Source organism: Mus musculus, chromosome 16, assembly GCF_000001635.26.
Source record: "Mus musculus strain C57BL/6J chromosome 16, GRCm38.p6 C57BL/6J".
Classification (NCBI taxonomy): Eukaryota; Metazoa; Chordata; class Mammalia; order Rodentia; family Muridae; genus Mus; species Mus musculus.
The window spans coordinates 15,506,397-15,531,157 of NC_000082.6; the positions used below are offsets into that span (position 1 = coordinate 15,506,397).

The following is a 24,761-nucleotide window of genomic DNA, read 5'->3' on the forward strand; positions in this document are numbered from 1 at the left end:
TAATTTTGCTCCTTTACATGGATGACATCCTCCTGTGCCATAAAGACCTTACCATGCTACAAAAGGCATATCCTTTTCTACTTAAAACTTTAAGTCAGTGGGGTTTACAGATAGCCACAGAAAAGGTCCAAATTTCTGATACAGGACAATTCTTGGGCTCTGTGGTGTCCCCAGATAAGATTGTGCCCCAAAAGGTAGAGATAAGAAGAGATCACCTCCATACCTTAAATGATTTTCAAAAGCTGTTGGGAGATATTAATTGGCTCAGACCTTTTTTAAAGATTCCTTCCGCTGAGTTAAGGCCTTTGTTTGGTATTTTAGAAGGAGATCCTCATATCTCCTCCCCTAGGACTCTTACTCTAGCTGCTAACCAGGCCTTACAAAAAGTGGAAAAAGCCTTACAGAATGCACAATTACAACGTATTGAGGATTCGCAGCCTTTCAGTTTGTGTGTCTTTAAGACAGCACAATTGCCAACTGCAGTTTTGTGGCAGAATGGGCCATTGTTGTGGATCCATCCAAACGTATCCCCAGCTAAAATAATAGATTGGTATCCTGATGCAATTGCACAGCTTGCCCTTAAAGGTCTAAAAGCAGCAATCACCCACTTTGGGCGAAGTCCATATCTTTTAATTGTACCTTATACCGCTGCACAGGTTCAAACCTTGGCAGCCACATCTAATGATTGGGCAGTTTTAGTTACCTCCTTTTCAGGAAAAATAGATAACCATTATCCAAAGCATCCAATCTTACAGTTTGCCCAAAATCAATCTGTTGTGTTTCCACAAATAACAGTAAGAAACCCACTTAAAAATGGGATTGTGGTATATACTGATGGATCAAAAACTGGCATAGGTGCCTATGTGGCTAATGGTAAAGTGGTATCCAAACAATATAATGAAAATTCACCTCAAGTGGTAGAATGTTTAGTGGTCTTAGAAGTTTTAAAAACCTTTTTAGAACCCCTTAATATTGTGTCAGATTCCTGTTATGTGGTTAATGCAGTAAATCTTTTAGAAGTGGCTGGAGTGATTAAGCCTTCCAGTAGAGTTGCCAATATTTTTCAGCAGATACAATTAGTTTTGTTATCTAGAAGATTTCCTGTTTATATTACTCATGTTAGAGCCCATTCAGGCCTACCTGGCCCCATGGCTCTGGGAAATGATTTGGCAGATAAGGCCACTAAAGTGGTGGCTGCTGCCCTATCATCCCCGGTAGAGGCTGCAAGAAATTTTCATAACAATTTTCATGTGACGGCTGAAACATTACGCAGTCGTTTCTCCCTGACAAGAAAAGAAGCCCGTGACATTGTTACTCAATGTCAAAGCTGCTGTGAGTTCTTGCCAGTTCCTCATGTGGGAATTAACCCACGCGGTATTCGACCTCTACAGGTCTGGCAAATGGATGTTACACATGTTTCTTCCTTTGGAAAACTTCAATATCTCCATGTGTCCATTGACACATGTTCTGGCATCATGTTTGCCTCTCCGTTAACCGGAGAAAAAGCCTCACATGTGATTCAACATTGTCTTGAGGCATGGAGTGCTTGGGGGAAACCCAGACTCCTTAAGACTGATAATGGACCAGCTTATACGTCTCAAAAATTCCAACAGTTCTGCCGTCAGATGGACGTGACCCACCTGACTGGACTTCCATACAACCCTCAAGGACAGGGTATTGTTGAGCGTGCGCATCGCACCCTCAAAACCTATCTTATAAAACAGAAGAGGGGAATTGAAGAGATTTTACCCCGAGCACCAAGAGTGTCTGTGTCTTTGGCACTCTTTACACTCAATTTTTTAAATATTGATGCTCATGGCCATACTGCGGCTGAACGTCATTGTTCAGAGCCAGATAGGCCCAATGAGATGGTTAAATGGAAAAATGTCCTTGATAATAAATGGTATGGCCCGGATCCTATTTTGATAAGATCCAGGGGAGCTATCTGTGTTTTCCCACAGAATGAAGACAACCCATTTTGGATACCAGAAAGACTCACCCGAAAAATCCAGACTGACCAAGGGAATACTAATGTCCCTCGTCTTGGTGATGTCCAGGGCGTCAATAATAAAGAGAGAGCAGCGTTGGGGGATAATGTCGACATTTCCACTCCCAATGACGGTGATGTATAATGCTCAAGTATTCTCCTGCTTTTTTACCACTAACTAGGAACTGGGTTTAGCCTTAATTCAGACAGCCTTGGCTCTGTCTGGACAGGTCCAGACGACTGACACCATTAACACTTTGTCAGCCTCAGTGACTACAGTCATAGATAAACAGGCCTCAGCTAATGTCAAGATACAGAGAGGTCTCATGCTGGTTAATCAACTCATAGATCTTGTCCAGATACAACTAGATGTATTATGACAAATAACTCAGCTGGGATGTAAACAAAAGTTTCCGGGATTGTGTGTTACTTCCATTCAGTATGTTAAATTTACTAGGGCAGCTAATTTGTCAAAAAGTCTTTTTCAGTATATGTTACAGAATTGGATGGCTGAATTTGAACAGATCCTTCGGGAATTGAGACTTCAGGTCAACTCCACGCGCTTGGACCTGTCCCTGACCAAAGGATTACCCAATTGGATCTCCTCAGCATTTTCTTTCTTTAAAGAATGGGTGGGATTGATATTATTTGGAGATACACTTTGCTGTGGGTTAGTGTTGCTTCTTTGATTGGTCTGTAAGCTTAAGGCCTAAACTAGGAGAGACAAGGTGGTTATTGCCCAGGCGCTTGCAGGACTAGAACATGGAGCTTCCCCTGATATATCTATGCTTAGGCAATAGGTCGCTGGCCACTCAGCTCTTATATCCCATGAGGCTAGTCTCATTGCACGGGATAGAGTGAGTGTGCTTCAGCAGCCCGAGAGAGTTGCACGGCTAAGCACTGCAGTAGAAAGGCTCTGCGGCATATATGAGCCTATTCTAGGGAGACATGTCATCTTTCAAGAAGGTTGAGTGTCCAAGTGTCCTTCTCTCCAGGCAAAACGACACGGGAGCAGGTCAGGGTTGCTCTGGGTAAAAGCCTGTGAGCCTAAGAGCTAATCCTGTACATGGCTCCTTTACCTACACACTGGGGATTTGACCTCTATCTCCACTCTCATTAATATGGGTGGCCTATTTGCTCTTATTAAAAGGAAAGGGGGAGATGTTGGGAGCCGCGCCCACATTCGCCGTTACAAGATGGCGCTGACAGCTGTGTTCTAAGTGGTAAACAAATAATCTGCGCATGTGCCGAGGGTGGTTCTCCACTCCATGTGCTCTGCCTTCCCCGTGACGTCAACTCGGCCGATGGGCTGCAGCCAATCAGGGAGTGACACATCCTAGGCGAAGGATAATTCTCCTTAATAGGGACGGGGTTTCGTTTTCTCGCTCTCTTGCTTCTTACACTCTTGCTCCTGAAGATGTAAGCAATAAAGTTTTGCCGCAGAAGATTCTGGTTTGCTGCGTCTTTCCTGGCCGGTCGCGTGAGAACGCGTCTAATAACAGTGAAAGATCAGTATGATAAGAACTTCATGTCTCTGAAGAAAGAAATTAAAGAAGATCTCAGAAGATGAAAAGATCTCCCATGCTCATGGATTGGAAGGATCAATAGAGTAAAAATGGCTGTCTTGCCAAAAGCAATCTACAGATTCAATGCAATCCCCATTAAAATTCCAACTCAATTCTTCAACGAATTAGAAAGGGCAATCGGCAGATTCATCTGGAATAACAAAAAACCTAGGATAGCAAAAACTCTTCTCAAGGATAAAAGAACCACTGATGGAATCACCATGCCCAACCTAAAGCTGTACTACAGAGCAATTGTGATAAAAACTGCATGGTACTGGTATAGTGACAGACAAGTAGACCAATGGAACAGAATTAAAGACCCAGAGATGAACCCACACACCTATGGTCACTTGATCTTTGACAATGGAGCTAAAACCATCCAGTGGAAAAAAGATAGCATTTTCAACAAGTGGTGCTGGCACAACTGGCGGTTATCATGTAGAAGAATGCGAATTGATCCATTCCTATCTCCTTGTACTAAGGTCAAATCTAAGTGGATTAAGAAACTCCACATAAAACCAGAGACACTGAAACTTATAGAGGAGAAAGTAGGGGAAAGCCTCGAAGATATGGGTACAGGGGAAAAATTCCTGAATAGATCAGCAATGGCTTGTGCTGTAAGATTGAGAATCGATAAATGGGACCTCATAAAGTTGCAAAGCTTCTGCAAGGCAAAAGACACCATCAATAAGACAAAAAGACCACCAACAGATTGGGAAAGGATCTTTACCTATCCTAAATCAGAAAGCGGACTAATATCCAATATATATAAAGAACTCAAGAAGGTGGACTCCAGAAAATCAAATAACCCCATTAAAAAATGGGGCTCAGATTTGAACAAAGAATTCTCACCTGAGGAATACCGAATGGCAGAGAAGTACCTAAAAAAATGTTCAACATCCTTACTCATCAGGGAAATGCTGGTGAGGATTGGAGAAAGATTCCCCATTGTTGGTGGGATTGCAAGCTTGTACAACCACTCTGGAAATCAGTCTGGCAGTTCCTCAGAAAATTGGACATAGTACTACCGGAGGATCCCGCAAAATCTCTCCTGGGCATATATCCAGAAGATGTCCCAACCGGTAAGAAAAACCCATGCTCCACTATGTTCATAACAGCCTTATTTATAATAGCCAGAACCTGGAAAAAAACCAGATGCCCCTCAACAGAGGAATTGATACAGAAAATGTGGTACATTTACACAATGGAGTACTACTCAGCTATTAAAAAGAATGAATTTATGAAATTCCTAGGCAAATGGATGGACCTGGAGGGCATCATCCTGAGTGAGGTAACCCAAACACAAAGGAACTCACACAATATGTACTAACTGATAAGTGGATATTAGCCCAGAAACTTAGGATACCCAAGATATAAGATACAATTTGCTAAATGCATGAAACTCAAGAAGAATGAAGACTGAAGTGTGGACACTTTGCCCCTTCTTAGAATTGGGAACAAAACACCCATGGAAGGAGTTATAGAGACAAAGTTTGGAGCTGTGATGAAAGGATGGACCATCTAGAGACTGCCATATCCAGGGATCCATCCCATAATCAGCTTCCAAACGCTGACACCATTGCATACACTAGCAAGATTTTGCTGAAAGGACCCTGATATAGCAGTCTCTTGTGAGACTATGCCGGGGCCTAGCAAACACATAAGTGGATGCTCACAGTCAGCTATTTGATGGACCACAGGGCCCCCAATGGAAGAGCTAGAGAAAGTATCCAAGGAGTTAAAGGGAACTGCAACCCTATAAGTGGAACAACAATATGAACTAACCAGTACCCCAGAGCTCTTGTCTCTAGCTGCATATGTATCAAAAGATGGCCTAGTCGGCCATCAGTGGAAAGAGAGGCCCATTGGACTTGCAAACTTTGTATGCCCCAGTACAGGGGAACGCCAGGGCCAAAAAGTGGGAGTGGGTGGGTAGGGGTGTGGGGGGGAGGGTATGGGGGACTTTTGGGTAGCATTGGAAATGTAAATGAGAAAAATACCTAATAAAAATATTTTAAAGAAAAAAGAAAAATATAAGGACCGAGTTTATAAAAAATTAAATAAATAAATAAATAAATAAATAAATAAAACTTGAATCTTAAAAAAAAAAATGAAATGAAATGAAGGACTGAGAGGGTACATAGAGTTTTATTCCAGAGTTTTAGAGAGTTACCAAGACCATGTGGTGATTAGAATTACTGCAAAGAAAATCTTAATAGGCCATAATGTGAAGCTGTGGAGGTGGAGTCTAAACTTCAAGAAAAATCCTGGGATATTTGAGGGGCCGAAACCTGGGTCATCTGTGTAAGAAAATTACACCCCCAACAGAGAGGCTATTTTACCATGAAAAGAAACACTGAAGGGGCAGGGGCAACTGTCTGAACTCTGATGGACTATTCCATCAGCCAGGGGATTGGGGATTTTGCTGAAAGATTATATTTCCTAGTAACATCAGAAGCCACACCCCAGAAAGTCTCACTAACATGAGTTCTCAAACATGAACTGAACAAGGACGACAACAAGGACATGCGAAACTGCCGGTTAAGCATAAACCCTACACAAAGAACTATAAGCGACTGAAGAAAGTTGATCTTTTCCAGGAAAGAGCACACAATCGGTTGTCCTGTGCCAAATTGTATCCCTGATAACATATATGCAAATAACATACAAATAACAGTACAGACTGAACAGTTTATATATAGCAATATATACATTCATTAATCTACACATGCAATGACAATTACTCAAGAAAGAGGTTGTGAAAGCAAAGGACAGTGGGGAAGGTATATGGGAAGTTAAGAGGCAGAAAAGTGAAAGAAGAATTGCAATTAAGTTATAATATCAAAAATATACATAAAAAGAACAGTAGCTAACATATATATATATATGGAAAAATAAAGTCAGAAGTTTAGGACATTATGCATAAGAGTGTTAAAAGACAAATGACAAATGTAAAGCTATAAACTTTAAGAGGAAAAAATATGAACATATTAAAGCTATAAAGAATTTACAGCCAGGCAGTGGTGGTGCATGCCTTTGATTCCAGCACTTGGGAGGCAGAGGCAGGTGGATTTCTGAGTTCAAAGCCAGCCTGGTCTGCAGAGTGAGTTTTAGGACAGCTAGGGCTACACAGAGAAACCCTGTCTCGGAAAAAAAAAAAAAAAAAGCATTTACAGCAAAAACAAAAAAGGCTGGTGATTGTTGTGAAATCATCTCCTCATTTTTCCATTTTCAGCTTTATATTTCCTATATTCTTCTATTCCCCTCTCAAGACTCCCATAGTCCCTTTATACTTTCAGGGTTTCTGCAGTTACTCCATGTTGTAGCCTCAAATATAAAGATTTAGATCTAGGAACCATCTCTAAATCTAAAGAAAATAACTGGTGTTTGTTCACTCAATATTTTACTTTCTGGGTCCATCCACTGACCTGTAAATTTCATCTTTCTTTACAGCTGGTTAATATTTCACTGTATACATGTATCACATTTTCATTATCCATTGGTAGGTTGAAGAACATTTAGGTAATTCCATTTCCTAGCTATTGTTAATAGATCAATAATGAAAACGACTGAGCAGGTATTTGTGGAATAAGATGCAGAGTCCTTTGGGCAGATACCAGTGAGTGGTACAGCTGGCTCCTATGGTAAATTTTAGCTTCTAGGATTCTCTACATTGACTTCCAGAGTGCCTGCACCTATTTGTAATCCCACCAACAATGAGTGAGGGCTCCTCTTCCCCGAAAACCTTGCAAGCATTTGTTGTCAGTTGCTTTGCTGATCTTAGATAATCTGGGATAAAATAAAATCTCAATTTTATTTTCATTTGCATTTCCCCAATGGCTAAGGATTATGAATATGTTTTAAGGTATTTCTTAGTCATTCTTAATTCTTCTATTGAGAACGCTCTGTTTAGATTTCTAGCCCATTCCTTAACTGAGTCACTTGTGTCCTTGATTCTGCTTTTTGTGATTTGTTATTGAGTTCTGTCTATATTTAAGGACTTAATCCTCCATCAGCTGTATAGCTGGCACAGATTCTCTCTCATGCTTTGGGTTGCTTCTTTAATTGACAAATTGCTTCTTCATCTGTACAGAAGCTTTTTAGTTATAAGAGGTGCCACTTGTCAGCTGTCAGACTTAATATCTGAACAAATGAAGTCCTGTTCAAGAGTTCTTTCTTACACGTATAACTTTATGCTGCTATTTATGTTTTCTTATCGTAGTTTTAGCATTTCACATTTAAAATTGAGGGTTTGATCCAGCAAGAGCAAATTTTGTACAGAATGATAGATATGGATATAATTTCATTCTTCTGCATGTGGAGACCCCATTTTCCCCACACTATTTATTGAACATGCTGTATTTTCTACAGGGTGTGCCTTTTGCTTCTTTTCAAAATACCAGGTGGCTATAGTTATATGTTTGCTTCATCTACTTTATTCCATTTATCTACATTTATTTCGTGTCTGGTTTTGTACTAGTACCATATTGTTTTTTATGACTATATCTCTATAATAGATTTTGAACTCTGTTATATCATTCTCTACAGTATTATTCTTTTTACTCATGGTTGCTTTGGCTCCATGCATTTATGATATTTTATTCTATTTCTGTGAACAATGTTGTGGGTATTTTGATTGAGATTGCATTAAATCTGCAAAAGATTTTTGGTTTGTCATTTTCACACTATTAAATCTACCAATCCACGAGCATATAATAGCTTTCCATTTTCAAGTGTTTTTCTCAATCTCTCTCTCCAGAGGATTAAAGTTTTCAGTGTAGAGAACTTTCACCTCATTGGTTAGATTTATTTCAAGTTATTTTGTCTTTGGTGCTATTATAAATGTCTGTCCATGATCTCTTTATCTCTGTGTTTGTTGGTGATATTAAGAAAGTATGCTGATTTTTGTAAGTTGATTTTGTACCATACCAATTTGATGAAATTGATGACTATTTTCTAATGCTTTCCTGGGTGATTTGGAGGAATATATATATATATATATATATATATCGCCTGTAAATAAGGATTTGATATCACTATTTCATATTTTCAGTCCTTTATTTTATTCAGTTACTTTATTTGCTCTGCCAAGTTCTTTGAATACTATATTGAAAAGGACTATGGACAGTGAAGAACCCTATCTCAGAATTCCCATTTTGATGAGATTTCTTCAAAGTTTTGTTCACTTAGAATAACATTGGCTCTGTGTCACATATAAGCGTTACAGTCCTTTATGTCTCGAGAACAAACCAAATTAAAACCTAAAACATCAAGAAATAATAAATCAAAAAAGAAATTAATGAAATAATGATGACAAAAGAATTAATGAATATAAGAATACAAAGGATCAATGAATCTAAGAGCTTATTCTTTATGAATATAAAGATAGACAGATAGTAGGCCCAAATTAAGCAGAAGAAATAAAGAGATGACCCACATTAACAGAGTCAGAGTAAATATGGAGATATTACAACAGACACCAAGGAAATATAATTTTACCAAATGTTTAATGTTTTAAAGATTAATTTATATATTAAAAAGGGAACACTTTAAAAGCCTATACTCCATTAAGTTTGAAAACCTAAAGGGAATGGATACATTTCTTGATACATCTAAACTGTCAAAGTTAAACCAAGAAGAGACTGGCAACCTAAATAGACCGTAACAAAGGAGGATATTGAAACAGTACTAAAAGCCTTCCAACTAAAAAGAAAAGTCCAAGGCCAGATGGATTCATTGCAGAATTCTACCAGACTTTAGCAAACCAAGTGTAAGCACACATCAAGAAGATCATCCACCATGATAAAGTTGGCTTTATCTCAGAAGTGTATGGTTGGTTCAACATACATTAAGTCAATAAATATGATAAATTATAATAAATTAACTTAAATACAAAAATTACATTATCTTAACACATGCAGAAAAAGCTTTTAATAAGTCCAATATGGTCTTACGATAAAAGTTCTAGAGAACTAGTTAGATGGTTAAGTGGTTAAGGGCACTGAATGCTCTTCCAGAGGTCTTGAGTTCAATTTCTAGCATCCACATGGTGGCTCATGGATCTGATGCCCTTTCCTGGCATGTAGGTGTACATGCAGATAGAGCACTCCTACATTTTAAAAAAGTGCCTAATTAAATAAATACACCCCCCACCAATGTTCCAGTACTGCTTTATATCATTAAATCATTAATTAGGTTCTCTCTAATGTTTTAGTGTAAATTGATACGGCTCTGAGAGAGAGAGAGATTTCAAAGGCTTCTCCATGAGTCAGTATTCTCCTAGCTACCTTCTAATCAAAATGTAGAACTGTTAGCTCCTCCAGCACCATGTCTGCTGCCTGGGCACTGCCATGCTTCCTGCCATAATGATAATGGACTGAACCTCTAAACCTGGAAGCCAGCCCTAATTAAATGTTGTCCTTTATAAAAGTTGCCTTAGTCATGGTGTCTCTTCACAGTGACATCAAATGATAGTGAAAAGCCTCTAAATTAGTTTACAACTGCAGTCTAACCATGTCCTGCCATTTCATCCGATATTTGTTTTGTGCTACTGCCAGCACCTAGCCTCAGATACTCATCATGAGTTAATGTCATGGCACCCTGCTAACAGTCCTCCCACAATATTCATTTGGTCATTTGCAATCACTTGTGACTTTAGGTCTTGAATGGTCAGAAATTACTAATTCCCCTGGTACCAGTATCTGTAACAGGAAAAGTTCTCTCTTATTATACAAAGAGTTGGATCTAGCCAGACCACTCCTTATATCATTTTTCCCTTGTGTGGGCACAATAATTATGGTGTCCTGAATTTTTCCAGCAGAACCAAGGGAAACTGTCCATTTGCCCACTGACCTTTTGGAAAAATAATCACCACTTTTTTGTCTAGTGAGAAGTTACAACATAGTACTTATAAAAGACAGGCCATCAAACATCCTTTGTGTCATGTCCAAATCTTCAAAGTTCCTAGTTAATGCTGTAGGCTTGATAGATTCCAGCTAACTGCCAATGAGAGATCTGGGCCTTTGTGGCTGGAATGCTGTGGCTCATTTGAAATGTGAGCTAGGGTCTGGAAGTAAAAGGAAGCATCCATCCACAAAGTGCCAGATGGCTTCTAGACTTCCTTCCATATCTCAGTTAAGGAAAGAAAAAGAAAAAAAAAATAATAATAAGATCCCAGCAAAAGTGAAACAGGTCTTTATATGGATGTCTTAGAGAACTTTAATGCTTTTCCCTAAAGTAGCCACCCATAAACATGTAAAGAGAAGGCTTGGCACCATTTGCTCAGATATATCTATTTCTGTCTCATTTCTTCAAAGAAGATCATACCACATACCAACACTGACTCCTGGGAAAAGAGTGAAATCCTCAGTTGTTTGTATAGTCATTACAATCTTTGAGCTACATCTTTTTTCATTACTTAGAAGGGCAATAAGATTAAATGATCAGAAAAAAAAGGGCATAGATGTCAAAGCTGAAATATGATCATGATGTGTGTTTCTACCACTCTCTTGCCAGAACAGTGTTATCCAGTTAGGCTAAGGTGATATCAGTCTGATTAAGTAGTTCCAAAAAGATATCTGAAATTTGAATATCTGCCTTTGGAGAAAATATATCAATAAAGTATATCACTGATCTAAAATAACTAATCTTAGCAACTAGTAATACAAAATGTTTCTTCTAAGAAGCCAATGAAGTTTAAAAATAATTGATATAAGAAGCAAAAAGAAAGGAGAAATATGTGCTCCAAGAAAGTAACTGAAGCTTATACTATATTGTAATTTAATTCCGTGGGTAGTCCAAGAAGGTGTCATTACCATTTCCCCCTTTAAGACTTACTGTAGTATTACCAATCAGATAACCATGGAAGAATTGAAAGCAGACATTCAGAGGGATATTTGTTTTGTATATGACCATGGTGGCATTGTTCACAATAACTAAAAGACAGAATAGCCCAAATAGTCAACAGCAGTGAGACAGCTAAACACCATGTGAAAATGTAACACATGGACATCAAAGCAAGACAGGAATGTGACTGCAGCTAAGTCACCTGGGCCAGGACATGCAGTCCAGGACATGCAGGCAGTTCAAGAGAAACATTTAGCAAACAAAAAACTCAATGGGAATTACTATGATATTTAATAAGAAGCTCAAGCAAGTTAAAATGAAATTATTATAAGAGAATGCTAAAAAACTATTTCAGGTAAGTAAGATATAAACAAAATATAAAGTATAAAATGGTAATAAAATGTTTTGACATATTTGGACAGCAGATGAAAGACACAAATGACTTCTCAGAAAAACATATGTGTGTATATGGATGGAAATACACATGTATCACAATCTCACCGATAACCCTATACCTTGTGGCCCACACACAAAAAAACTCAGCACACTACTTCTCAGTTCCTGAAGAACCAGCAGGTGCCAACCTCCACTGGATATTCATGCACACAGATTCAACCCAGGCTTTGTCTCATATCCCAGCTAGCCTATTTTCAGATGGAAAGTAGAAGGGGTTTGTATTAGTCAGGTTCTCTAAAGGAAGGCAATTGATAATATTTAAAAGCGTGTGTGTGGGCTGGTGAGATGGCTCAGTGGGTTAGAGCACCCAACTGCTCTTCCGAAGGTCCAGAGTTCAAATCCCAGCAACCACATGGTGGCTCACAACCATCCATAACGAGATCTGACTTCCTCTTCTGGAGTGTCTGAAGACAGCTACAATGTACTTACATATAATAAATAAATAAATCTTTAAAAAAAAAAGTGTGTGTGTGTCTGTCTGTGTGTCTGTGTGTGTGTGCGTGTGTGTGTGTATGTGTGATATTCAAAGGAGATTTATTAGAGTAGGTTAGAGGCTATAGTTCAACTAATCTACCAATGGAAAGGCCAAGAATCTAGTAGTTGCCCAGAAGGCTCAGAAGTACAAATACGGTGTTAGAGTCCCAGAGGATTCTTAGAGAGCTGCTGATCTTCAATCTACACTGGAATCCTGAAGAAATAGTTTCTAGTACCAGTGAAGAAACCCCTCAGCAAAAGAATAGATGAACTTGCCAGGAAGAATGATGGCAAGCAGGCAAAAAGCAAGTTTCTTTTTTCCATATCCTTTATGTAGGCTGATACCAGAATGTGAGGTCAAGATTTAGGGTGGGTCTTCCCACCTCAAATGATCTAATCAAGAGAACCCCTCACAGGCATGCCTGTGTGCTTGGATTTTAGTCAATTCCAAAATATAGTCAGGTTGACAATTGTCAGAGTTTGAATGAGAATGGTTACCACAGAGTTATACATTTAAATACCTGATCCCTAGTTGATAGAACTGTTAGGAACAGATTTTGTGGTATTGCTTTGTTGAAGGAGGTGTGTCATTGGGGATGGAATTTGATATTTCAAAAGCCCGTGCCATATCCAGTCATTCCCTCCCCAACCACCACCCCTTCCCTCTCATCCTGAGTGCCTACTTGTTGCCAAGTTCCTCGCCATAATGATCATGGACTCACCCTCAGGATTAGGTTTTAAGCAATGAATCCACTCAAGCATTCCAATTTCTCTAAAGCTTAAAATCCTTTCATCAACACTAAACAGAGGTACATCAGGCATTTGCGCAACAATCAATCAAATAAACTCAATGGGTCTACATTGATAAACTCAGCCTGATCCGACTTTGTGTTCCATTCACCATTATTTTATACCTTTATAATCTGTGGTCATATATATCCCCCAGGTTTCTGCTTAAATTAATTAGCAAACTCATTAAATTCTTTAGTGGTGTGGCACGCCTCCTCATAGGTCATATTTCACCTCTAGGTGATTCCTTAGCCCTGAGTCTAGTTATAGGTCTAGAAACAGAGATAGGTGGTTTCTTAGGGACAAGAGCAGCAGTCTGACATCTGCTGCTCTTCAGAAGAGAATGAATTAATTCTCTTAGGCAAAGGCAGAGAGGGAACACTGCATAGACTGGGAATAGAGGTACAAAGGTATCATACTACTGAGCATGGGCAGACTATTTCTTTGAACAATGTGACTCATTGGATTCAGAGGATTCAATGCCTTAAACCTGCTTAGGATCCTCCCACACATCATTATCCCAAGTTACAGGAATCCATTCTTTTTCAATAAGTGTATTTGGTTTAACTCCTCACATTCTATGAGGTTGGCAATTAAATTTGAATTATACCTCAGCAAACTAAATAGTGAGGTCTTGGGTTGGGTTCCTGTGATTTGAGCTCTATGGATTCAGGAGAAAAGATTCTCTGCACTGCACACTTAGAAACCTTTAGATTATTTATATGCATTGATAACTAATAAATTTTATTACTGTTTATTTTTTTCTTTTGTAACTCTGTCCAAATATGCTATAAGGAACCAGCCAACATCATTATTTTCCCTACTTTTTCACAAACACTTAAAACTTTCATACAAAGAATTCCTTACACACCATAAGAGGAAAATCAGGATAGGATCATCAGGTGCATGTATATAAATAAGTTCCTTAAATAGTTCATATCATGGATTTTCAATGCTGTCTATAGAATTGAAGGAGTCTTTAGTGACAGTCAGTTCCATCTCATGGAAGAACAAGTTACAGATACCGCTGATCCCACTAGAAAAACTTGTCCTTGCTATTCTGTTTCTATTAAACCTCTCTGTGGATCCGGGAAATGAAGGGCCTCATAGTCACTTCAGTGTTGTGGCTTTTTGAATTGCATCTATGAAAGAAAGGGGCATTTCACATGCTGAGCACCAATGGGTGTAAGCTGGCTATAGTTCCTGTCTTTCAAACAAGTCTTGGGAGTGGGCAGTCCTAACATTGACAGAAGCTTGACTAAGGCTTATGTGACAGCTGTTGGCTTTCTGTTTTTGAATTTCATATCTGTGTCCATCACCTGGGTGTGCATTTGAAATCATTCTAGAAGGTGCAATATAAGTTGATCAGCTGCAGAATTTGAGTAATTCTGCCTTACTGGAACTGTAAAGCTTAGAGTTTCAGCTGCAAAAGTGTCTGCTGGGCCTTAAAGAGCAGCATCATGCTGTGTGCTATCTCCACTCCTCAGTACCTGTGGGGAAGTACATCTTTCTCCCAAGCAACATCTGAGTCTTCCATCTACTGTAATCAACAGAACTGGAGTGCCTTCTACTGACTCACGGAGCAAACCACAGTTTAGTAATAAGAAGAAAGGAAGTGCTTTGCTCCCTTCAGAATGAGCTCTGTACAAGATGCCCATGAATCTGGAACGTTGAGGTTCTAAAGAAGTATCATAGGCTGGGGGACCTAAATCTGAACAGAAAAAAAGCTCATGAGTGCCAGCTGCTGTGAAAACATGAAAATCTGAGTTGGAGCTGCTCACACTGGAACATAAGGAGTCTGATAGGGAAAATTCAATGAGAAATTCAAGTGGCTGAGGTGTCTTCAAGTAAAGGATCTAATTATAAGCAAGGTTGCCCGGGGAACACAGTCTCCTTCTGCTACCTTCAGATCAAGATGTAGAACTCTCAGCTCCTTCAGCACTGTCTGCCCAGGTGCTGCTATGCTTCCTGCCACAATGATCAGACACCAAACCTCTGAAATTGTAAGCCAGCCCCAATTAGATGTTTTCCTTTATAAGAGTTGCCTTGGTCGGAGCTGAAGGAGTTTGCAACCCTATAGGAGGAACAACAATATAAACTAAGCAGTACCCCCCACCCCCCCAGAGCTCCCTGGGACTAAACCACCAATCAAAGAAAACACATTGTTGGAGGGGGGGGACACACTCATGTCTCTAGCTGCATATATAGCAGAGGATGGCCTAGTCAGTCATCAATGGAAAGAGAGGCCCTTGTGAAGGTTCTATGCCCCAGTATAGGGGAATGCCAGGGCCAAGAAGTGGGAGTGGGTAGGTTGGGGAGCAGGGCGAGGGGGGAGGGGCTGGGGATTTTCAGAGAGGAAAATAGGAAAGGAGATAACATTTGAAATGTAAATAAAAAAAAAAAGAGACCAGTCCGAGCAGGAGAGCATGCTGGTGGCAGAAGCGACATAGCTTCTGGGACAGGGTCCCTTTTGGGGCTTCATCTTCAGCCAGGAGGCATAGCTGAGCTCCAGACCTCTGCTCACTTGCCTGCAGAGAGTACTCTGACCACTGAGACTCATTTGAGATTTGGACTCCCAGGAGTGCTGACAGAGGCTAACAGAATCACAGGAGGAACAAGCTCCAGCCAGAGACAGATATATCAACTAACGCCAGAGATTACCAGATGGCAAAAGGCAAACGTAGCAATCTTGCTAACAGAAAACAAGACCACTCAGCATGATCAGTACCCAGCACTCCCACCACAGTGAGTCCTGGATACCCCAACACACCTGAAAAGAAAGATTTAAATCATATCTCATGATGCTGGTAGAGGATTTTAAGGAGGACATTAATAACTCACTTAAAGAAATACAGGAGAACACAGCTAAACAGGTATAAGGCCTTAAAGAGGAAGCAAAAAAATCCCTTAAAGAACTACAGGAAAACACTACTAAACAGGTAGAAGTCCTTAAAGAAGAAACACAAAAATCCCTTAAAGAATTACAGGAAAACACTACAAAACAGGTGATGGAATTGAACAAAACCATCCAAAATCTAAAAATGGAACTAGAAACAATGAAGAAAACCCAAAGGGAAACAACACTGGAGATAGAAACCCTAGGAAAGAAATAATGAACCATAAATGTGAGCATCAGCAACAGAATACAAGAGATGGAAGAGAGAATCTCAGATGCAGAAGATTCCATAGAGAACATGGACATAACAGCCAAAGAAAATGCAAAATGCAAAAAGATCCTAACTCAAAACATCCAGGAAATCCAGGACAAAATGAGAAGACCAAACCTAAGAAATCAAGCAGGGCTCCTAGACATGCCCAAACCTTTCTTGGACATGTGTGAATATGTTATCATTGTGCTAGGAATCGTGACCCAAATATTGAGGTCATGATAACATCCAGGCTGATAATTTGGCTATGGGACAAGAATTAGCAGTCTAAATGGTACACTCAATACTGACATTAATGTAAGGCACAATACTAGCCAACTAATACCCAAGCTATCAAGAAATGCTATGTGAGAATCCATGCAATTATTTAGAAGTAGTGTAGATCTTGTACTTTGTATTTTTATTTGTTTGTTTGGGGGTATTTTGTTAACTTAATACAGGAAGATTCATCTAGAAAAAAGGAATTGCTACTATCAGATTGGCTGATAGACAAATCTTTAGGGCTTTTTTTTTTAAGTGATTGATATGGGGGACCCAGATCACTATAAGTGGTGCTGCCCCTAGGAAGGTGGTTCTGATTTGTTTGTTTGTTTGTTTGTTTGTTTGTTTGTTTTCTTGTCATTTTCTTTCTAACATAACGTTTTTACTGATTGAGAATATTATACAATGCATTCTGATCACATTTGCATCCTATTCATCCTAGGTCCACCCTCTTACTTTTACACTCCACCTCCCAAATATGCCAAGTGCAAACTGGGTTGCCATATACCCACTAGAGTGGCCTTCTCCCTATAGATAACTAAGTCCTTTCCCATCCCCTTACCAGAAGTCCAAAACTGTGAAGAACTACATATGATTATCATAATCTTCCTGTCTAGACTGTTTCTTTTTTCTTTGGGGAAGGGGTGTTGTTACAGAAGCCTTTAATGTCGCTCCTCAACTTTGGGTTTTATAAGGAAAACAGACTGAACAAGCTGATAAGCAGCATTCCTGCATGTCCTCTGTTTCAGTTCCTACCTCCATGTTCCTGCCTTGAGACATGCCCTTGTGACCGCCCACGGCCACACAAACTGGGTACTCCTGAAAGGCAGGCTGGGGCTGAAAGAGACTAGTTGGTGAGAAAAGAAAGAGGCCAAGACAAATTTTTCTCTGATCAAGGCCCCCAAGTTTACTAAGAGACTGTGCTTATAAAGGGGGAAGGCCCATCCCCAGACAATCCATTCCTGATGCCTGGAGCCAGCCTGTAGGTGTCTCCAGAATGTTTCAAGGGTTTCTCAGCAAGTAGCAGAGTCTCAAAGAGCAGCTGTAGTTGACATAACAATAGAGCCATCTAAGTCAGAAGGCTACACCCCAGGTGATCTCCATATTCAGTGGCAGCAAAGTCTGAATCAGCCTGCTTCAAGGCTGAGGGAGGCTACATGCCCTGAATTAGAAATGGCTTGAACTTTGGTAAGGGCATCTGCTTACTGATTTCCAGGGAAAGTTTATGGACTGCCACATGGAAAATTATCAGGAATTCTGATTCCTGTTGAACTCTGTTATATATCTCTTTCTATATTTGTTGCCTTTATAATAGCCAACCCAGCACCTGCCAGTCCTCCTTTTCCCACTGGGTTATTCATAAAGTGGGTTCTCTATCTACAGACAAAATGTCAGTACAAATTGTCACAAGCCAAGTCTCATGAGTTATTACTATTCATTGGGCTCTTAACTCAGCCCACTGGCTACTTTTCATTTAGTCACATGGTATCTGTTTTCATTTGTATCACTACAGCTATCCACTCTTGTTTGGTGTGTACCAGCACCATCTTTGTACCAGGTATCTACAGGAATGAGTAGTATCCCTTCCAGTACTTCATCTGGTTTAGTTGTTGGTTCAATTGCTGGAGGATTCTCTGTGGCTTTAAAGCACACTGCTCCTGGGACAGCCTACATGGCCTTGGTGATAGGGTTTGCATATACCACGCTGGAAGAAAGCATGCCACATTTGTAGCATTTGATTCTGTGCTACACAACAAAGGGGTTTGGCCAGGAGGCCTTCAGTCCAGTTCTTCATTGGTTAAGCTGTTTTTTTACCATTGCAATGCTTTTTATACCTCTTAAACCTGCTGTTCTGGTGCTGTGCACTGAGCTTCTGCTACTTTCATTGTCTGAGACCAAACACTACTGGAACCATCTGCTCTTGTTGCAGATTGACTTCTAACAGACAAGGACACTGAGGTAGTGGGGCAAATAGCTATGTAGCCTGTCCTATAAGGATCTTTGTCTTTTTAAAATCTTTATGAGGTATTCTTCCCCAACCACATATAGCATTGTTTATCAAGTTATACATAGGAAGGACAGCATAGGCAAGATGGGGCATAAAAATCTGCCAATATCCCAAGAGTTCTCAAAATGCCCATAGCTCCTTACATGTACAGGTACAGGCTGCTTTAGGATTTTGTCAATAGCATTGTCACATATCATATGTGTTTTACAAGACCATAATACCCCCAAGAATTTTACAATTGTGCCTGGCCATTGAATATTCTGTGGATTGATCTCCTAACTTGTTTCTTTAGATGCATTTCTCATACCTTTCTAGATCTGCAAACACCCAGAAGTTAGCATTATGCCATCCATATAATAAAACCTCTTCACAGATGGTGGACAGAATAACAAAGCAAGGTCCTGGGATACCATCCCATGAAAAATAGTGAGACTGTGACTATAAAAGAACTCTGAATGTCTACTGTTAACAATTTCATGTGAACACAAATAGGATTTGGCACCCAACAGTTAAAAGAATACTAAATTAATAAATAAATAGGTAAATAAATAAATGCATTACTAATGTCTAATACACCACCATGGAAAGATTCCATCACTCATATTAGTTATTCAATTAAAAGAGCAATATTTGGTATAGCAGCAGGATAGGGTCAGGGAACTATGTTATTTAGCTGTCTGTAATTGACAATTCTCTGGGAGCCATATGGCTTTTTCACAAGCCATATTGGGTTGTTGAAAGGAACTTAAAATGGGAAAATAATTACTACCCTTTCTAGATCTCTTATAGCTTCTGTAGTTTCATCATGGCCCCTAGAAAGTTTACATTGTTTGACCTTCACCACCCTAGTCAGAGTAGACAATTTTACAGGTTCCCATCTTGCCTGACTACACATGACACCCTTTATTTTGTACACTTTTAGGCAAAATTCCCTAAAGAGTGTAGTCCAACAAAACATCCACACAAAATATTTTCTTGATGTGAAGAAATATACATCATATATTCTTGGGAGGAAAAAATACCTACTCCGGTTCCTGATCCCGCAGAGACTAGTCTGTGCAGGTAAGAATATGAACTACAGAAGCTAACAGCTTCTAGGACAGGCAGAAGCCACAGAGCTACTGAGGCAGATGCCATTTCGGGCTCCAGACATCCGGGCACCTTCCCTGCCAGAGGAGAGGTGTCCACCCCTGCCGGGAGGGCTTTGCCAGAATACCTGGGGGAGCCATCTTGGTTCCTGAATCCAGCCGAGACTAGTCTGCACAGGTGAGAGCATGGACTACAGAAACTAACAGCTTCTGGGACAGGCCCTGTTTTGGGCCTTCATCTTCTTCGGGAGGCAGATTCGAATGCCAGATATCTGTGCAACTTCCCTGCAAGAGGAGAGCTTGCCTCCAGAGAGTGCTCTAACCTTTGAAACTCAGGAGACATCTAGACTCCCAGGTCAGCTGATAGAGGCTAACAGAATCATGAGAGGAACAAGCTCTAACCAGAGACAACTATAACAAGTAACTCCAGAGACTACCAGATGGCGAAAGGCAAACGTAAGAATCTTACTAACAGAAACCAAGACCACTCACTATCATCAGAACCTAGCAGTCCCAATTCAGCCAGTCCTGGGCACCCCAACACACCTGAAAAGATAGACCCGGATTTAAAAGCATATCTCATGGTGATGGTAGAGGACAACAAGAAGTACTTTAATAACTCACTTAAAGAAATACAGGAGAACACTGCTAAAGAGTTATAAGTCCTTAAAGAAAAACAGGAAAACACAACCAAACAGGTAGAAGTCGTTAAAGAAAAACAGGAAAACACATCCAAACAGGTGATGGAAATGAACAAAACCATACTAGAACTAAAAAGGGAAGTAGACACAATAAAGAAAACCCAAAGCAAGGCAACGCTGGAGATAGAAGCCCTAGGAAAGAGATCTGGAACCATAGATGCGAGCATCAGCAACAGAATACAAGAAATGGAAGAGAGAATCTCAGGTGCAGAAGATTCCATAGAGAACATCGGCACAACAATCAAAGAAAATACAAAATGCAAAAGGATCCTAACTCAAAACATCCAGGAAATCCAGGACACAATGAGAAGACCAAGCCTACGGATAATAGGATTAGATGAGAATGAAGACTTTTCAACTTAAAGGGCCAGCAAATATCTTCAACAAAATTATAGAATAAAACTTCCCAAACCTAAAGAAAGAGATGCCCATGAACATACAAGAAGCCTACAGAACTCCAAATAGACTGGACCCAGAAAAGAAATTCCTCCCGACACATAATAATCAGAACAACAAACACACTAAATAATGATAGGATATTAAAAGCAGTAAGGGAAAAAGGTCAACTAACATATAACGGCAGGCCTATCAGAATTAACACCAGACTTTTCACCAGAGACTATGAAAGCCAGAAGAGCCTGGACACATGTTATACAGACACTAAGAGAACACAAATGCCTGCCCAGGCTACTATACCCAGCCAAACTTTCAATTACCATAGATGGAGAAACCAAAGTATTCCATGACAAAACCAAATTCACATATTATCTTTCCACGAATCCAGCCCTTCAAAGGATAATAACAGAAAAGAAAAAAAAAATACAAGGACAGAAACCACGCCCTAGAAAAAGCAAGAAAATAATCCAACAAACCTAAAAGAAGACAGTCACAGGAACAGAATGCCAACTCTAACAACAAAAATAATAGGAAGCAACAATTACTTTTCCTTTATATCTCTTAATATCAATGGACTCAATTCCCCAATAAATAGACATGGACTAGTAGACTGGCTACACAAACAGGCCCCAACATTTTGCTGCTTACAGGAAACCCATCTCAGGGGAAAAAGACAGACACTACCTCAGAATGAAAGGCTGGAAAACAATTTTCCAAGCAAATATTCTGAAGAAACAAGCTGGAGTAGCCATTCTAATATTGAATAAAATCGACTTCCAACCCAAAGTTATCAAAAAAGACAAGGAGGGACACTTCATGCTCATCAAAGGTAAAATCTTCCAAGAGGAAGTCTCAATTCTGAATATCTATGCTCCAAATGCAAGGGCATCCACATTCATTAAAGAAACCTTAGTAAAGCTCAAAGCACACATTGCACCTTACACAATAATAGTGGGAACTTCAACACCCCACTTTCGTCAATGGACAGATCCTGGAAACAGAAACTAAACAGAGACTCAGCGAAACTAGCAGAAAAATTTTTTATGAAAAAAAATGGATTTAACAGATATCTACAGAACATTTTATCCTAAAACAAAAGGATATATGTGGGGAGCCGCCCTCACATTCGCCATTACAAGATGGCGCTGACATCCTGTGTTCTAAGTAGTAAACAAATAATCTGCGCATGTGCCGGGGTAGTTCTCCACTCCATGTGCTCTGCCTTCCCCGTGACGACAACTCAGCCAATGGACTGCAGCCAATCAGGGAGCGACACGTCCTAGGCGGAGGATAATTCTCCTTAAAAGGGACGGGGGTTTTGCCATTCTCGCTCTTGCTCCTGAAGAAGTAAGCAATAAAGCTTTTGCCGCAGAAGATTCCGGTTGTCCTGAGCGTGTTCTTTCAGGTGGGGACAAAAGCTCGAGATAGATATACTGTTACCTCGTTCCAACCTAGCTAGGCTGGCCTCAGAGCATCAGCCACTGAGGCAGAGCCAGCTGGTGTGCTGCTCCTCATCCCTCTCCTTTGATATGCCACTACCTGCCACCTGCCTGAGGCCGAACTGGCTAGCCAAAATCTTCCAAAGCCTACACGTGGTCACCTGCAGCTGGACTCCAAGGATGATTCAGTGGGAATGGGCACCCTCTTCTTTATAAGGCATGCTCCCCGATATTAAAATTGAGCTTTGATCAGAAGGTCTTGACTTACCTCAATCCTTTCTCTCATCGCCTAGATTCCCTCTTTTCTTCCAGATTCCAAGATGCCTTCCAGGCTCAAACCTGGACATGTGAGCCGCTGGTCGGCCTCAACAATTTGGCAAACCAACACAGGACCTGGGAAAGGCAGAGGACATTTAGAAGAAGCACTGCTGGTTTGGAGATCCATGGAAGAAGAAGATAATTAAAGAAAATTCGTACTGGAACACAAGAAGCAACAGGCAAAAGGTTGCCCGGTGTGGTACAGTCTAAGCTGGAATGGTGCTAAACCCACAAGCTGGATTCACTTAGGTTCAGCAGTGAGATTATCAGGATCTAGGAACTTAACAGGCAGTTAGCCACAGCTTCCAGAAGCTGCTTTTTCAGGCGTGAGAAAAGAAAGGGTTTAATAAAAGGGATTTAATAATCAGGCAGATGGCCGCATCAGGCAGGAGGAAAATGTTCCAGAAGCAGAGAGAAATTTTAGGGGTGCCCTGCTTTGCTTTCTCTGAGCCCTACAGCAGAAGTTCTCTGCCCTCTTTGTGTTTTTGTCTAAGGTCTTGTCTAATGTCTGGTGCACCAGTCTGTTCACGTGTTCAATCCATGTATGCTCATGTCCAGTCTGAATGAATGAATGAATGTTCTGTGTTTTCATGTTGGAAGATAAAAGATGACTAAATCTTTCTCTGCTGGCATAGCAAAGCCAAGAGTGGCTACAGGTTTTAGCCAGGAATCAGGCACATAGCAGGAGGGCCCCTGCTGGAAAAACTGTTCTTTAAAGGAAAAAAAGAGAGTCTGCAGCCTCATGGTATTGGGGCAGAAAAAGCTGATAGATGGTTTGTCCTAAGAAAATTCTCTGCATTCGTGATTATTGCATTTAGCTAATGATAGAGTGCTTTTTATTTTATAATTATAGCTAGAAAAAAATTAATAGTCTCTGATTGGTCTAAGTGTAACTGCTTCATTGGGTTTTTTACTGGTAATGTGCTCTGCATGTCTTCACAATCAGCTCATAAGTTATTGGTTAAGATTAAATAATTGTTACATTAGTAACAGAAGATTAGCCTTAAATTGACAACTCAGGAGTCTTTTCATAAGCAGGCCAAAAAACTGGGCCTCCTAAGATACTTCTAGCTGAGATAATATTTAATGTGATTCTTATCCTAGAAAGTAAATTTAAAGATAAGATTTAAAGCAATGTCTCTTTAATGAAGCATTAAAGCTTGTACTGTCATGTATTCATAGGTATAAATTGGCAGCCAAACTTCATAATATGATGGTAATGCTTCTAATATTAATTCTATAAATGATAAATTGTTTGAAATTGGGTTTTGCTTTCCCACAGTTATAGTTATAATCTAATGTTACAAAAGAAACTAGTAATTCTAATATCTGTCCTCATGGCAAGAGGAACTAAGCTCAGAGCAGCTTCTGCTCGGTTTGTGTGACTTTCCTTTGTCTTGCAAACGGTGCCTAGGGAAGCTCTGGAAATTTGCCTCCAGGGGAAATTCCTTTTAGCTGAAAGAACACCTTTGCAGATCTAGCCAGATGCTGTTTTAATAAAATTCAAATTCATAGTTTATAAGGGTCAAGCAGACTGTAGAATTTATAAAGGCATTACAATCTGGCTTGCATACTTTTTATATAGTTATTATAGATCCAAAAGTTTTTTTTTCTCTCCTTTGCATCTTAATGATTGTAAAGGTTTTGCTTCTAGTGAGTTTGTAATAACTGGAATATTTTGCATCTAGGTATGGCTAAATATAGATCTACATTATGTGAGAAATTTTTATCATTTCTGCTTCTATACAAGAAGCCAAGAGTTTGAACCTTCCAGTGTATATTGTTTTCTAAGTAGAAATATTTTATTAGCTAATGCCTCTCAAGGGAAGTTTACTTTAAATCCTTGCTCTCACACAAGGAGCTTTTAAGTTCTGGGGAGTAGCTGTTGCACCTGAAAAGATTCAGAGGCAATATCTTTTTATTACTTAGGGTTTTAGTTTACTACAGAAGGCTTTGCAGAAAATAAAGAAAGCCTTTATAATTGTTATTAATTATAATCAATGGTAATTAAATATTAGCTGTGCCCACAACAATTCTTTGGCAAGAGAAAACATTATTGTAAAGTCATTTTTCTCATCCTCCCAGCTGATCGTTGGCTCACGTGGAGCCAGCTAGCTGCTAGCTACTGTGGGGCGGGGCCTTGGGGCACACAGCTTTCCCTGAGCTGTAGTGGTGCAGGAGGCCACCAGAAAGCAGGCAGCTTTGTAGCGAACTCAGGAGGGGGCTGTGCTCGCCATTGTCCCATGAGCCTCCACCTGTCCCGACCG

General features: G+C 39.9%; 1 long non-coding RNA gene across 1 annotated transcript in view; it reads right to left on the reverse strand.

Annotated features, from left to right (window-relative positions):
- Window positions 1-22,610, reverse strand: part of Gm41424 — a 38,773-nt gene extending 16,163 nt beyond the window's left edge. The window contains exon 1 of the long non-coding RNA XR_875933.1: window positions 22,445-22,610. This is a non-coding gene — a long non-coding RNA (predicted gene, 41424). The remainder of the gene's footprint in view (window positions 1-22,444) is intronic.
- Window positions 22,611-24,761: the final 2,151 nt, after the last annotated feature.